This window comes from Giraffa tippelskirchi, chromosome 11 (assembly GCF_054371585.1).
Source record: "Giraffa tippelskirchi isolate mGirTip1 chromosome 11, T2T-mGirTip1v1.2.pri, whole genome shotgun sequence".
NCBI lineage: Eukaryota > Metazoa > Chordata > Mammalia > Artiodactyla > Giraffidae > Giraffa > Giraffa tippelskirchi.
Window position 1 is genome coordinate 87,382,637 of NC_137285.1, and position 14,137 is coordinate 87,396,773.

The 14,137-nt window shown below is 37.6% G+C and overlaps 1 protein-coding gene across 1 annotated transcript in view; it reads right to left on the bottom strand.

Moving 5' to 3' along the window:
* The window catches only part of CNTN5 (contactin 5), a 1,514,795-nt gene that overhangs the window by 1,350,514 nt on the left and 150,144 nt on the right, over positions 1-14,137 (bottom strand). The window contains exon 2 of the mRNA XM_081545335.1: positions 6,178-6,365. The gene's annotated coding sequence lies outside the window, so the exon portion shown is untranslated. The remainder of the gene's footprint in view (positions 1-6,177; positions 6,366-14,137) is intronic.

A 14,137-nucleotide genomic window follows, 5' to 3' on the forward strand; every position in this document is an offset into this window, starting at 1 on the left:
TGCTATGGTTAATTTTTGATTAGATAAGTGTTAGTTGCTCAGTTGTGTCCAACTCTTTACAATCCCCTGGACTGTAGCCTGCCAGGCTCCTCTGTCCATGGGTTTCTCTAGGCAAGAATACTAGAGTAGGTTGCTATTTCCTTCTCCAGAGAATCAAACCCAGAAGGGTTTGATCAGATCCAGGGATCAAACCCAGGTCTCCTGCACTGCAGGCAGAGAGTTTACTGTCTGAGCCACAGGTAAATTCAATCGCAGAAATTACATTTTAGAATATATGTCACCACTTTCTGTTGTAATAGGTTACTATTACTTAGGCAAGCTGTGACACTTCTATTGGCAAATGCATGATCTGATGATTAAATAAAGCAGCCCACTTATTTAAATATTGAAACCTATGAAAAGGTAAACATTATGTCTGAATTCTCATTCCCTCTGTTCCAGAACCCCAAACCATTGGATGACATCCAGAGTAGGGAAGGGATCTAGACTCAGTACAAGACAGAAACCTATAATGCCGTGATACAGTAATCACCCTGTCACAGCACTGTTGTGCTCCAGTAAGATGCTACTTGGTTTGAGAAGCTGTATTTGTATCCATAATTTATTAGTGAACTGTCACTGAAAAATGTCTGTGTTTGAAGCCACACTGCCAGTGAATCCCCAAAGGAATCTTTACAGGGAACTATTATTTTAATGACCAAAGGGTTCCTGTAGAGCATAACTGTGAGGTACAGAATTCAATGGTGCTTCAATCCACTTCATTATCAAGTAGCTTTGTGACAAAATAATGAAAGTGGCATTTACTTGAATTTGCCACTTTACGTATACTTTGTTATAGCAAGTTCTCCGTTTTCAAGATAATAGTGTGAAATATTGAAAAATTACCGTGGAATAAAGGCAATCTATCTGCACTTCAAAGGATAAGTACTTATTAATCAAAATAGTTTATTACTACTTAAAGGTAAGGGCACCTTTAATGAAAGATAAGATTCAAGGAGATATTATAGAGAGATTATAATTTTTTGAATATAGTAACCAAATGTAATATAATAACTATAATTGAATAAGAATATTGGTCCACTTCCGATTTTTTAAGGATTTGAGTGCTATCTAAATTCACACCTCAACACTAAAGGACACACATAACTATGGACTTATAAAGAAAAAACACCACCGCTTCCAAATTGTATCTGGCTGTGAAAATATTTATTGCATTTCTGTCTCAAGGAGAATGTGGCAACATGAGGAAATAACCCAAAGTGAAAAACACCCAACCTGAGGTAAATGTGTGAGTTATCGGAATTATTGTGATGTGACTCTTTAAATCAAATGAAAAAATTACAAAGTAAATTCTATATAGCCCTTTGATCACAGCTTTGGGCATAAAGATTATATTTAAATCCTGCACCACAGGAGTGGTACAAATGCAATTGTAACATTACATCAACTTTTTAGAAATAATTATAGCAATTAGGTAAAGCTAGTTATATTTTACTTTTATGTGTAGTGTAATTAATGTAATTTAATGCTTGTTATATGAAGGCAGACATACATTTGTATGTATTCTATAAGAAGGAAAATAATTTAATATACATAATGTATGTATATTTTGGTATATACACACAGAAAATACATATATACATTTATAAAGCATATTATATACATGTATCCATATAATTAATGTCATATCACTTCATCTTATAAATTTAGTTTCAATACTGGCACATTTTTGGCATTAAATACATATATGTGAAATGGATTTTTTTTCCTACACCAAAATACATATTTCAGATGTGTAGGATTTTTTATATACATTAAAAAAACACATACTATTACAACTGAAATAATTGTCTATTAAGAACCATTCATCTTTCAATAATTGTCTATTAAGAACCATGCATCTTTCAACACCCCACTCCAGTACTCTTGCCTGGAAAATCCCATGGATGGAGGAGCCTGGTAGGCTCCATGCAGTCCATGGGGTCGCTAAGAGTCGGACACGACTGAGCAACTTCACTTTCACTTTTCACTTTCATGCACTGGAGAAGGAAATGGCAACCCACTCCAGTATTCTTGCCTGGAGAATCCCAGGGACAGAGGAGCCTGGTGGTCTGCCATCTATGGGGTCGCACAGAGTCGGACACGACTGAAGTGACTTAGCAGCATCTTTCAAACAAAATTAGTAACAGGAAGATAAGTGTTCCATGATACACAGTATATATTTCTAATGTATTTTAAATTATCTGACAGTTACAAAGAAATTATTAAGAACGAATGACCAAAATATACTCTAAAAGCAACCTAAATACATTGTTTTAGACAATGTATCATTCCAATTAATTCTATGTTTAAGTGCAATTTGGATTAATATTACTCACTTTTCCTGGCTCTAGATTTGCTAGTTTTTTAAAGTTGCCTGTTGTGTCTATTTAATATTTCAGTTACCAAGTTTATCTCTCTCATCTGCTACTTTCCTTCTGTTCTGCTTACTTCATATACAATTACCTGATATTATAACATCATCTAGGCTTAAAAAATCTCTCTGATTTTCACCCCTGATCAGCCATTCCAATTTAAGAACATGGCCTGCTTCCATCAAGTTCCCTAAGGGGTTGACATTACCTGCTGATGCTGCTTTTGATGTTGATATAGGTTCCTGAACAACTCACAGAATTTTAATTTTTTAATATATTTATTTTTCTGTTCTATGTACACTATATATATTGCATTACTTTTTCTAAATTCATCTTTCTTACTTGTGTAACATCCTGTACTTTTATTTGTTGTTTGTTTTTCCTATTCCTATGAGGAATAGGCCTCAGGCCTCCTGGCTCTATCTAGGCTAACAACCTAATAATTGAGGATGGTTTCTTCACCACTTATACATACAACTTTCCCTCTTCTCTAGGGTTAAGTACATGCTCTGGACATGTAACCCACTTACCCGTCCAGCTCTTCAGTGTGATTCACTGTACTGATACCACACACTCTATTCCAACTTCTCTGACATACTTACATGCATACTTAACATTAAGCTTTTGTGTGAGAAAAAAAAATTAATTAAAAAGAAGCACATAATGGTGATTTTCAAAGAAATAAAAAAAATCTGTGTTTTGGTTTTTCTATTCTTTCTATTTTAGATATGATAATACTACTGTATTTTAATTAATTATTTGACTCATTATTTCAAAAAGTATGTATTGGGTGTCTACCATGTGTCGGGCACTGTTCTATCTGATGACACTATATGGCCCTTAGAGAATGGAGTAGTGGGTAGAGACATAAAATAAACAAATAAGCAGAAGTTTTAGGGAGTCAGATGATGAAAAGTGTCAAGGGAAAATAATCAGGGAAGGGACAAGGAGTACTGATGGTGAAGACACTATTTTAGTAATGTCATCAGCTTTTACTGATAAGGAAGTACTGCAAAAAGCTTGAAAATACATGAAGGAGTAGGCTTCCATGCAGTATTCATAGTATGATGTTCTAGATATGGTACCAGGGAATTGGGTTAGATCCTTGACTTGTCCCTGGATTGATTTACAGCAGAAATGTCACTGCCATTACAAAACAAACAGCTAGACAGTGGACAGGGAGCAGAAGTTTTGGTCACAATGGACATATAACCAAGATCTTATCAAGCTCTGTAAATTATTATGAGAGCCTTTACTCTAAGAAATGTTGGAAAGCGCTGAAGAGTTTAAGCAGATAAACTTCTAGTTTATCCTGAGCTTCCAATATTGGCCTACCTGCCACACCTATCTAGTAATCCCAAATCAGATTCCATTCTCTTCTGCTTAAACTCTTCAGTGGCAATCCACTCCAGTATTCTTCCTGCCTGGAGAATCCCCATGGACAGAAGAGCCTGGTGGGCTAAAGTCCATAGAGTTCCAAAGAGTTGGACACAACTGAAGTGACTTGGCATGCACGCATTACTGCAAAAATGCAGACAAATAGTGGCACTTAGTCAAAAGTTATAGTAATGGAGGTAGTGGGAAACTATCAAATTTAAACATTTTTCAATATAGTGCCATAACATTTTGCTGACAGACAGAAAATGGGGTATAAGAAAAAGGCGTCAATAATGACTCCAAGGGTTTTGGCCTGTGGAACTCACAACAGGAATTGTGGAGCCAGCATTACAGAGATGGGCAAGGCAAGCCAGAAGGACGTGCAAACCTGGCAGAAAGATTATGAGTTTGATTTTGGACATTTTAATGTGCCCTCATGGCTCAGTCGGTAAAGAATCTGCCTGCAATGCAGGAGACCTGGGTTCAATTCCTGGTTCAGAAAGATCCCCTGGAGAAGGAAATGGCAATCCACTCTAGTATTCTTGCCTGGAGAATAGAGAAGCCTGGCAGGCTACAGTCCATGGGGTCCCAAGAGTTGGACACGACCTAGAGACTAAAGCACCAATGTTGAGATGCCTATTATATATCCAAGCAGTGAGGCAAACTGAATATACAAGTTTACATGGGAAACTAAATACAGACATCTCAAATTTCGGAAGAATTCTGTACTATCAATGGGAGGGTCATCCTATGTAGAACTGATACACTTTGTTATACAGCAGAAAGTAATACAATGCTGTAAATCAACTATATTCAATAAAATTCTTTTAAAAAAAGGCAGTCTTTAAATCAACTATATTTCAATAGAAAATATATATTAAAGAAAACAATGCAGTGAGGTAACACAGAGAGAAGACATGGTCTAAAGACTGAGCCTTATAAGGTCTGGTATAGAAGGAAAAATCCTTGATTTTTCCAAGGTGACTTCCAAAAGAATTGAAAAATAAAATAGTGAGAAATTGTATCAAAGCTGTTCTTCGATGGAAAACATAGGGGTTCTAGAACTTACAATGGGGTTTAGCAAATAAAAATCACCGGGGACCTTCCAATATCAAGGAAACCACCTGGTAGTGAGGCAAACATCGTTCTGCAGTGAAAAGAACTACTTGCCAGAGTGACAGACGTTAGCTAATAGTGTATGGAGTAACAGTAAACTACACTGAAGTCAGACAAACTAAAATTTTAAGCCTTGAAATAATTTCTACTAGTAGTATAAGTAATAGAGTTGTCACATTCATCCTCACTCCATTTATGATTCTGAAATTATAGAGTAGCTCTAGTTCTGCTAGGCCCCACTCCCTTGCCCTGAAAAATTTAGTATTGCTGAGAAAAGAGTCCTTAAATAATCTATGCCAAAACTACATCTGACTCCTTTGGAATTGTTTTATCCAAAAGTAAATTGCCAAGTTACCTATCTGAAGAGATCTTTTGGGCTGCCAAGTTCTCTAGCAGAAAGAAGAAAGGCAACATTTATTCAATCTTTCTTAAGACTTGTGGCTTGACCTCACACTTCATTATCCAGGGCCTACATCCAGCATCCATACATTCATATGGATGTGAGAGCTGGATGGTGAAGAAAGCTGAGCACTGAAGAACTGATGCTTTTGAACTGTGGTGTTGGAGAAGACTCTTGTGAGTCCCTTGGACTGAAAGAAGATCCAATCAGTTCCTCCTAAAGGAGATCAGTCCTGGGTGTTCATTGGAAGGACTGATGTTGAAGCTGAAACTCCAATACTTTGGCCACCTCATGTGACGAGTTGACTCACTGCAAAAGACCTTAATGCTGGGAAGGATTGGGGGCAGGAGGAGAAGGGGACGACAGAGAATAAGATGGCTAGATGGCATCAGTGACTCGATGGACATGGGTTTGGGTAAACTCCAGGAGTTGGTGATGGACAGAGAGGCCTGGCGTGCTGCGATTCATGGGGTCGCAAAGAGTCGGACACGACTGAGCAACTGAACTGAACTGAACATCCAGCATATGGTTCCTGCCTCTTCTCCAGTGAATTTCTCTAAATAGGACTCTGTTCTTAATCAGATAAAACGACTTATTTAGCACTTTCAAAACAAACTTACTAAACAAAAAAGGAAATCTTGTATTTATGACAGCGACTGAACAACAACATGTTTAAATTTATCCCCACCCACACTGATAGTTTTATAAATGCAGAAGGCCCTTCAACAATGCACAGTTTAAATTTTGCATGTGATTTAGAGTTTGCCCTTTCACAGGCATGTCAGTGGGGATCTTTGAAATCTCAGAGGACAACATAACTGGGAAAAAAAAAGAAATACACACACACACACACACAGAATATGTGCCTACCTGCAACTACCAGCAGAGAAGCAGCTCAGATGCTCACATCCACCAGCAATCAGTGGGACCTCAGTAGGGAGGCACAGGCTGCATAGTCAGTCCATAGGGTAAGGACTGGGCTTGAATGCACTGAAGACAACGTGAGGGGGCTAACATGACATAGCAACCCAAACTGTGGGATTGCCAGAGACCACCCACTGCAAAAAAAATAATAATAAATAAGACCTAACCTGCAAAAGGGTCTAAGGCTGCATGGTGACTCCAGGTGTCCTCACAGAACAAAGGGTTGTGCCCTAGCCAATAACAAAGGAGAGCAAGCCTGCTCCCATTTAGAGCCCTCCCTCCCCAGAGGCAGAGGCAGGTGTGTAACAGCCAGAGATGGAAGGCAAGGGGCTGCTGCAATGTTGGCCCCAGAGAACACATCTTTCATCAAACTGAGCAGTTTGCCAGTTGCTAACCATGTCTTCCTGGGATCCTGGATGATTCACATTCACCAGGAGTGTCAGAGCCTGAGATCAGCTCCCCTTAGGAGACACACTGCACACTTGGGACTGTGCCCTCACAGTGCACCTGGGAAACAAGCGCCCAGGACCAGGGAGGGCATGAGACGCACGGCCCATCTGGGATAGCGTGCCCACCACGCACTCGTTCGCCTGAATTGCTTGGACCAGGGAAGGGCACAAAACGCACAGCCCATCTGGGTCGATGCCTCTGCAGAGCACCAGAGAACTTGAGCAGCTTAGACCTGGAAGGGCATGAAATGTGGGGCTCTCTTGAGATAGTGTCCTTGCAGAGTACCCCAGAGCCTGAACAGTGTGGACCCGGGAAATACATGCCGCCTTGGGCTGTGGCAAACCAGTCCATCAAATGCACTCCCCACATGAGCCAGTGGTATTTGTTTGTAGCATCCCTCCCTGCCCACAGTGCAACTGAACAAGTGAGCCTAAATAAGTGGCCACCTTACTCCCTCACGTCAGGGTGGAAATTAGACATTGAAGAGACCTGCAAACAAAGGAAGCCAAAGTAAACAAAGAAGGGGGAGCTGCCCCTGAAGTGACAGGTGCAACAGATGAAAACCATGCAGTTAATGCTGAGACTATTCATTTTTTGAGGGGCAACTATAAACCTTGAGAACAAGCACAAGCCAGAACAAGCACTATCTGACACTGAATTGACCCAATACTACCCACAACAGCTGCAGAGAAATTCATATATACCTATATATATTTTTACTATTATCACTTTTTAAAAACTTTGGTTCTTTATTACATCTTTAACTTTCATTTTGATAGCCTACTATTACCTTTCTAAAAAAAAATCGTTTTTTTGTAGCATCTTTGTCAGGTTTTGGTATTAGGGTGATGGTGGCCTCATAGAATAATTTAAAAAAAAGAGAGAGAAATAGGGCAGAATTCTAGAAGTTTATTTTCTGCAGATGAACACAGAGTGATGAATACTTAGGTTTAATAGTATGTTGATTAAATGTACTCACTGGTGATTGGTCAACAATAAAAAAAATCCAATTTTTTAAAACAATTTCCATATATATATAATATATATATATATATACATTTTAATTTTTGTGATCAATTTTGTTGTATCTTTATATGGTATTTTTGAGACTAACCTCTATTCTAAATTTTTAATATTTACTTTTTCATATTTGCTATCAATTTTGTACATTTAAGAATCTAATCTTCAGTATCCATTTTCACTTAGGGATTTGATTACTGGCTTCACTGCTCTCTTGCCTTTTGACTCTCCCTTTTCTCCTCTGTTTCACCTCTATCTCCTTCCTCCCTCTTCTCTACATAACTCTATGAATCTCTCTGGGTGTTCCTGGCTGTGGAGAGCACTTAGGGATTTGATTACTGGCTTGATTGTTTTCTCCCGTTTTGACTCTCACTTTTCTCCTCCTGGTCACCTCTATCTTCCTCCTCCCTCTTCTCCTCACTGTCTAACTCTGTGAATCTCTCTGGGTGTTCCTAGTTGTGGAGAGTTGTTTTGCCATTAACCTAACGGTTTTATCTTCTGCACTGTACAGATGGAGAAGACTTCAGCATACTGTAAGAGGAAGACTGAAATCCAGAGGCAGGAGGCTCAACTCCAGAACCTCAGAGAACACCTGACTCCAGGGAACACTACAGACAAGAGCCCACCCAAAAGTCTCCACACCTGCACTGACACCAAGCTCCACCCGAGAGCTGACAAGTTCCAGAGCACGACACACCACACTAATTCTCCAGCAAAGCAGGAAACATCCCTGAAGTATAAAAGCTGTGCTGCCCAAAGCCACGCCAAACCTATAGACCCTCCAAAGCTCACCACTGGACACTTCACTGAACTCCAGAGAGAACAGATCCAGTTCCACCCACCAGCACAAAGACACAAGTTCCCTTAATCAGGAAACCTTGACAAGCCACTGGTCCAACCCCACTCACAGGGAACAGACTCCACAATTACGAGGAAACACAACCTTCCAGCCTGCAGAAAGGGCACTCCAACACATCAATCTAAAAAATGAAAAGGCAGAGAATTATTCAGCAGGTGAAGAAACATGATAAAATCCCACCAAAACAAATGAAAGAGGAGGAGATAGGAGGTCTACCTGAAAAAGAATTCAGAGTAATGATAGTAAAGATGATCAAAAATCTTGAAAACAAAATGGAGTTACAGATAAATAGACTAGAGACAAGGACTGAGAAGATGCAAGAAATGTTTAATAAGGACCTATCAGAAATAAAGAAGAGTCAATCAATAATGAATAATGCAATAACTGAGATTAAAAACACTCTGGAGGGAATAAACAGTAGAATAACTGACGCAGAAGAGAGGATAAGTGAGGTAGAAAATAAAATAGTGGAAATAGATGAAGTAGAGAGGAAAGAAGAAAAAAGAATAAAGAAGAAATGAGGACAACTTCAGACACCTCTGGGGCAATGTTAATGCCCCAACATTCAAACCATAGGTGTCCCAGAAGAAGACAAAAAAAGAGGGCATGAGAAAATACTTGAAGAGATAATAGTCGAAACCTTCCCTAAAATGGGGAAGGAAATAGCCAGTCAACTCCAAAATACCAGAGAGTCCCAAACAGCATAAACTCAAGGTGAAACACCCCAAGACACATATTAAGCAAACTAACAATTAAACACAAAGAGCAAATATTAAAAGCAGCAAAGGAAAAGCAACAAATAATACACAAGGGGATCTGCATAAAGATAACAGCAGATCTTTCAATAGAAACTCTTCAGGCCAGAAGGGAATGGCAGGACATACCTAAAGTGATGAAAGAGAAAAACCTACAACCAGGATTACTATACCCAGCAAGCATCTCATAAAGATATAAAGGAGAAATCAAAAGCTTTAAAGACATGCAAAAGCTAAGCGAATTCAGCACCATGAAACCATCTCTTCAACAAATGCTAAAGGGTCTTCTCTAGACAGGAGACACAGAAAAAGTTTATAAAAATGAACCCAAAACAACAAAGTAAGTGGTAATGTGATCATACTTATCAATAATTACCTTAAACATAATTATTTAATTACATTTATTAATGTAAATAAATTTTACATGATTTACTAATGGAAATCAATAAATTTATTTATTAATGGGTTAAATGCTCCAACCAAAAGACCAAGCATAGCCAAATAGATACAAAAACAAAACTCCTACATATGCCGCTTACAAGAGACCTATCTCAAACTTAGGGACACACAAAGACTGAATGTGAGGGGCTAGAAAGAGATATTCACGCAAACGGAGACCAAAAGAAAGCAGTAGTAGCAACAGTCATATCAGATAAAATAGACTTTGAAATTAAGACCATGATAAGAAACAAAGAATGAAACTACATAATGATGAAGGGATCAATAAAAGAAGATATAACAATTACAAACATGTATGCACCCAACATAGGAGCACCTCAATACTAACACTAATACTAGCACCTCAATGCTAACAAGTGTGAAAGGGAAATTAACAGTAGCACAATAATAGTGGGGCACTTTAATACCCCATTCACACCTATGGATAGATCAACCAAACAGAAAATTAGCAAGGAATCACAAGCTTTAAATGATATAATGGACCAGTTAGACCTAATAGACATCTACAGGGCATTTCACTCAAAATACAATGGATTTCACCTTATTCTCAAGTGTACTCAGAGCATTCTCCAGGATACATCACATCCTGGGCCACAAATCTAGCCTTGTTAAATTAAAAAAAAAAAAAAAAACTGAAATCATTTCAAGCATTTTTTCAGATCAAAATGCAGCAAGATTATATATCAACTAACAGGAAAAAAAACAAACTATAAAAAACACAAACATATGGAGGCTAAACAGTATGCTTCTGAATAACCAACACATCATAGAAGAAATAAAAAAAATCAAAATATGCATAGAAACAAATAAAAATGAAAACATGGCAACCCAAAACCTATGAGATTTAGTACAAAGCAGTGCTTTGCACTAAACCGCACAATTGCACTCATCTCACATGCTAGTAAAGTAATGCTCAAAATTCTCCAAGCCAGGCTTCAGCAATACGTGAACCGTGAACTTCCAGATGTTCAAGCTGGTTTTAGAAAGGGCAGAGGAACCAGAGATCAAATTGCCAATATCCGCTGGATCATCGAAAAAGCAAGAGAGTTCCAGAAAAACATCTATTTCTGCTTTATTGACTATGCCAAAGCCTTTGACTGTGTGGATCACAATAAACTGTGGAAAATTCTGAAAGAGATGGGAATACCAGACCATCTGACCTGTCTCTTGAGAAACCTGTACGCAGGTCAGGAAGCAACAGTTAGAACTGGACATGGAACAACAGACTGGTTCCAAATAGGAAAAGGAGTACGTCAAGGCTGTATATTGTCACCCTGCTTATTTAACTTATATGCAGAGTACATCATGAGAAACGCTGGGCTGGAAGGAACACAAGCTGGAATCAAGATTGCCAGGAGAAATATCAATAACCTCAGATATGCGGATGACACCACCCTTATGGCAGAGAGTGAAGAAGAACTAAAGAGCCTCTTGATGAAGGTGAAGGAGGAGAGTGAAAAAGTTGGCTTAAAGCTCAATGTTCAGAAAACTAAGATCATGGCATCTGGTCCCATCACTCCATGGGGAATAGATGAGGAAACAGTGGAAACAGTGTCAGACTTTATTTTTTGGGGCTCCAAAATCACTGCTGATAGTGACTGCAGCCATGAAATTAAAAGACGCTTACTCCTTGGAAGGAAGGTTATGGCCAACCTAGATAGCATATTTAAAAGCAGAGTCATTACTTTGCCAACAAAAGTCCGTCTAGTCAAGGCTATGGTTTTTCCAGTGGTCATGTATGGATGTGAGAGTTGGACGGTGAAGAAAGCTGAGCGCCGCACAATTGATGCTTTTGAACTGTGGTGTTGGAGAAGACTCTTGAGAGTCCCTTGGACTGCAAGGAGATCCAATCAATCCATCCTAAAAGAGATCAATCCTGGATGTTCATTGGAAGGTCTGATGGTGAAGCTGAAACTCCAATACTTTGGCCATTTCATGCGAAGGGTTGACTCATTGGAAAAGACCCTAATGCTGGGTAGGATTAGGGGCGGGAGGAGAAGGGGACGACAGAGGATGAGATGGTTGGATGGCATCACTGACCCATGGGACACGAGTGTGAGCAAACTCCAGAAGAGAGTGAAGGATGGGGAAGCCTGGCATGTTGCAGTCCATGGGATTGAAAAGAGTCAGACATAACTTCGTGACTGAACAACAACAAATGTATCTTCATAGTGTTAAATAACATAACTCCAGAGCCAACCCACCTTTAGGTGAGGCACCAAACTCTGCCTTTTAAAATATATTCTCTGTGTGTGTGACCTCAAGAAATACACTTAAGCTCTCTGAGACTTATTTTCTTTACATGCAAATAGGAATGCTATTAGAACTACTTCAGATGATTGCTGAGATACTCAATCGATATCCTAAAACAGGACAATGTTTGGCATAAAATAAGTGCTATAAGTATTAGCAGTTATTACTTGGAAAATCCTTATTCCAAATACAACCCCCCCCTTACTATTAATTTCATTACACATTATGCAACGCATCTTTCTTGACAAATTACCCAATTACCTAATCTAAATATTTACAGGATGTTTCAATTATTTGTATACTTGAACCAACACCAATTATGCTCTTGTCTTTGCACATTATATTAACCTAGTTTTGTACATTATCTTCCAGATGAAGATTCTGTACAACTTAATCCAAATATATGGAGACATTACTTTGCACTGTTAAAATTATGAAAATTTAATCTACCTATAAATGTTTGAATGAATTCAACTGTACACAAAATATCTCCTTCTTTTTCTCTCTTTTTTCTTCTCTATCTTCTTCTCTTTCTCCTTCTTTCTCTTTACTCCTTATTACTGTCTTGCCTTGGGCCATCACTCCAATCAGGGCATTGCCAGAGTAGTACCCAAAATCTTCTTTTCCTTCTCTCAGTAGATCAAATACTTGCAAAGGTCTTTATGTTCCTTAATAATGATATATAGTTTATATAGTTTATATTACACCAACATACTCTTTGTTCTGTTTCCTCTTTAGTTTCTTCCTTGTATTTTGAAATGAGTTATCTCAACAAAATTACATATTACATATGGAAATAGATATACATATAAAATAAGTATATTCTATTTTATTTTACATGTCCCTATATTTATACTTCTCTATGCCTCTCCAAGCCACAAATATTAAATAGTGCAGAAATTCCAGGAGCACTAGTTCTTCTCCAAGTATCAGCATAAACATATTCAGAGATTATTCTTGAAGCTAACTACAAGTATATACATCATTTCTGTTTCATTTTCTTATCAAAAGTGGTTATGATTTAGTCAGAATATATAGCCATGACTTATAGTAGTAGTTTTCTGTAACAAATAAATACTTGATAGGAATAAATTTATAAAAATTATCTCTTGTATCAGATCTATTTTTAAATTCTATGTTGTGGATATTACAATATACTTTTTAATATTCAAGCCTCATTTCATTATAATTATATCAAAATAGATTATGATGGATTATAATCCATTATAAGAGTGATGGATTTGACATACAGTTGAGTAAGATCAGAATCATAATGAAGATATACTGGATCTAAATATTTAAGGTGTTTGTTTACCTTGTGTTAATTATAAAGTGAATAAACGCATAAGTTCTTCCATACCATGGTGTCACAAAACTCTATCCATAACTGAGTTTATTCGAGAATGAACCACTATAAAGAGAGCAACAGAAATTCTTATTTTGGTTTTACCTTATATGAGATTTTTGTTCCCAATTTCAGAGGTGATTAATTATCAAGTATCATAGCAACTAAAGTTTAACTTACATAAAGTGATAAATTTTGTGGCTGTATTTATAGTTAAAACAGAAATGGTAACAGGCTAGATCACTGTAAGTGCTGTCCAAATGAGCCACTTATAACAATAGCAAACATCTGTATAGCTCTTACTTTTTTATACAACATTCTAGGACTAATCAACTTACCTACATAATTTACCTAATACAAAATATAGCTGTTTACCTGCGTGTTGATCTGTCTCTTGCCTTTTAATACTAACTTGTGAGTCAGCTTGTAGAAATGTTATCAAATTTAGTAAAATATTTTAGAAATGACTGAACCACAGAGAATATAAATAGTAGAAAGCTAAGACTGAGATTAAAAAATAAGTATTTCTCAACCTTTAATTTTCTTTCTGATATGTAACATTTCTCCTTAAATTTGGCTATGAACCTTCTGACAATCAAAACAAAAAGATTCACAAACCTGCCACATGTTTCTCAGTTAATACAAAAGAAAAATATATTGATGCTTCAGAGATACAAAAACTTCAAAGTGATTATTTCTAAAGGAAAGTTTTCACTTGGGTTTTACAAAGCTGTGGTGGACAGTGTTTTCAATAACACCTATGCA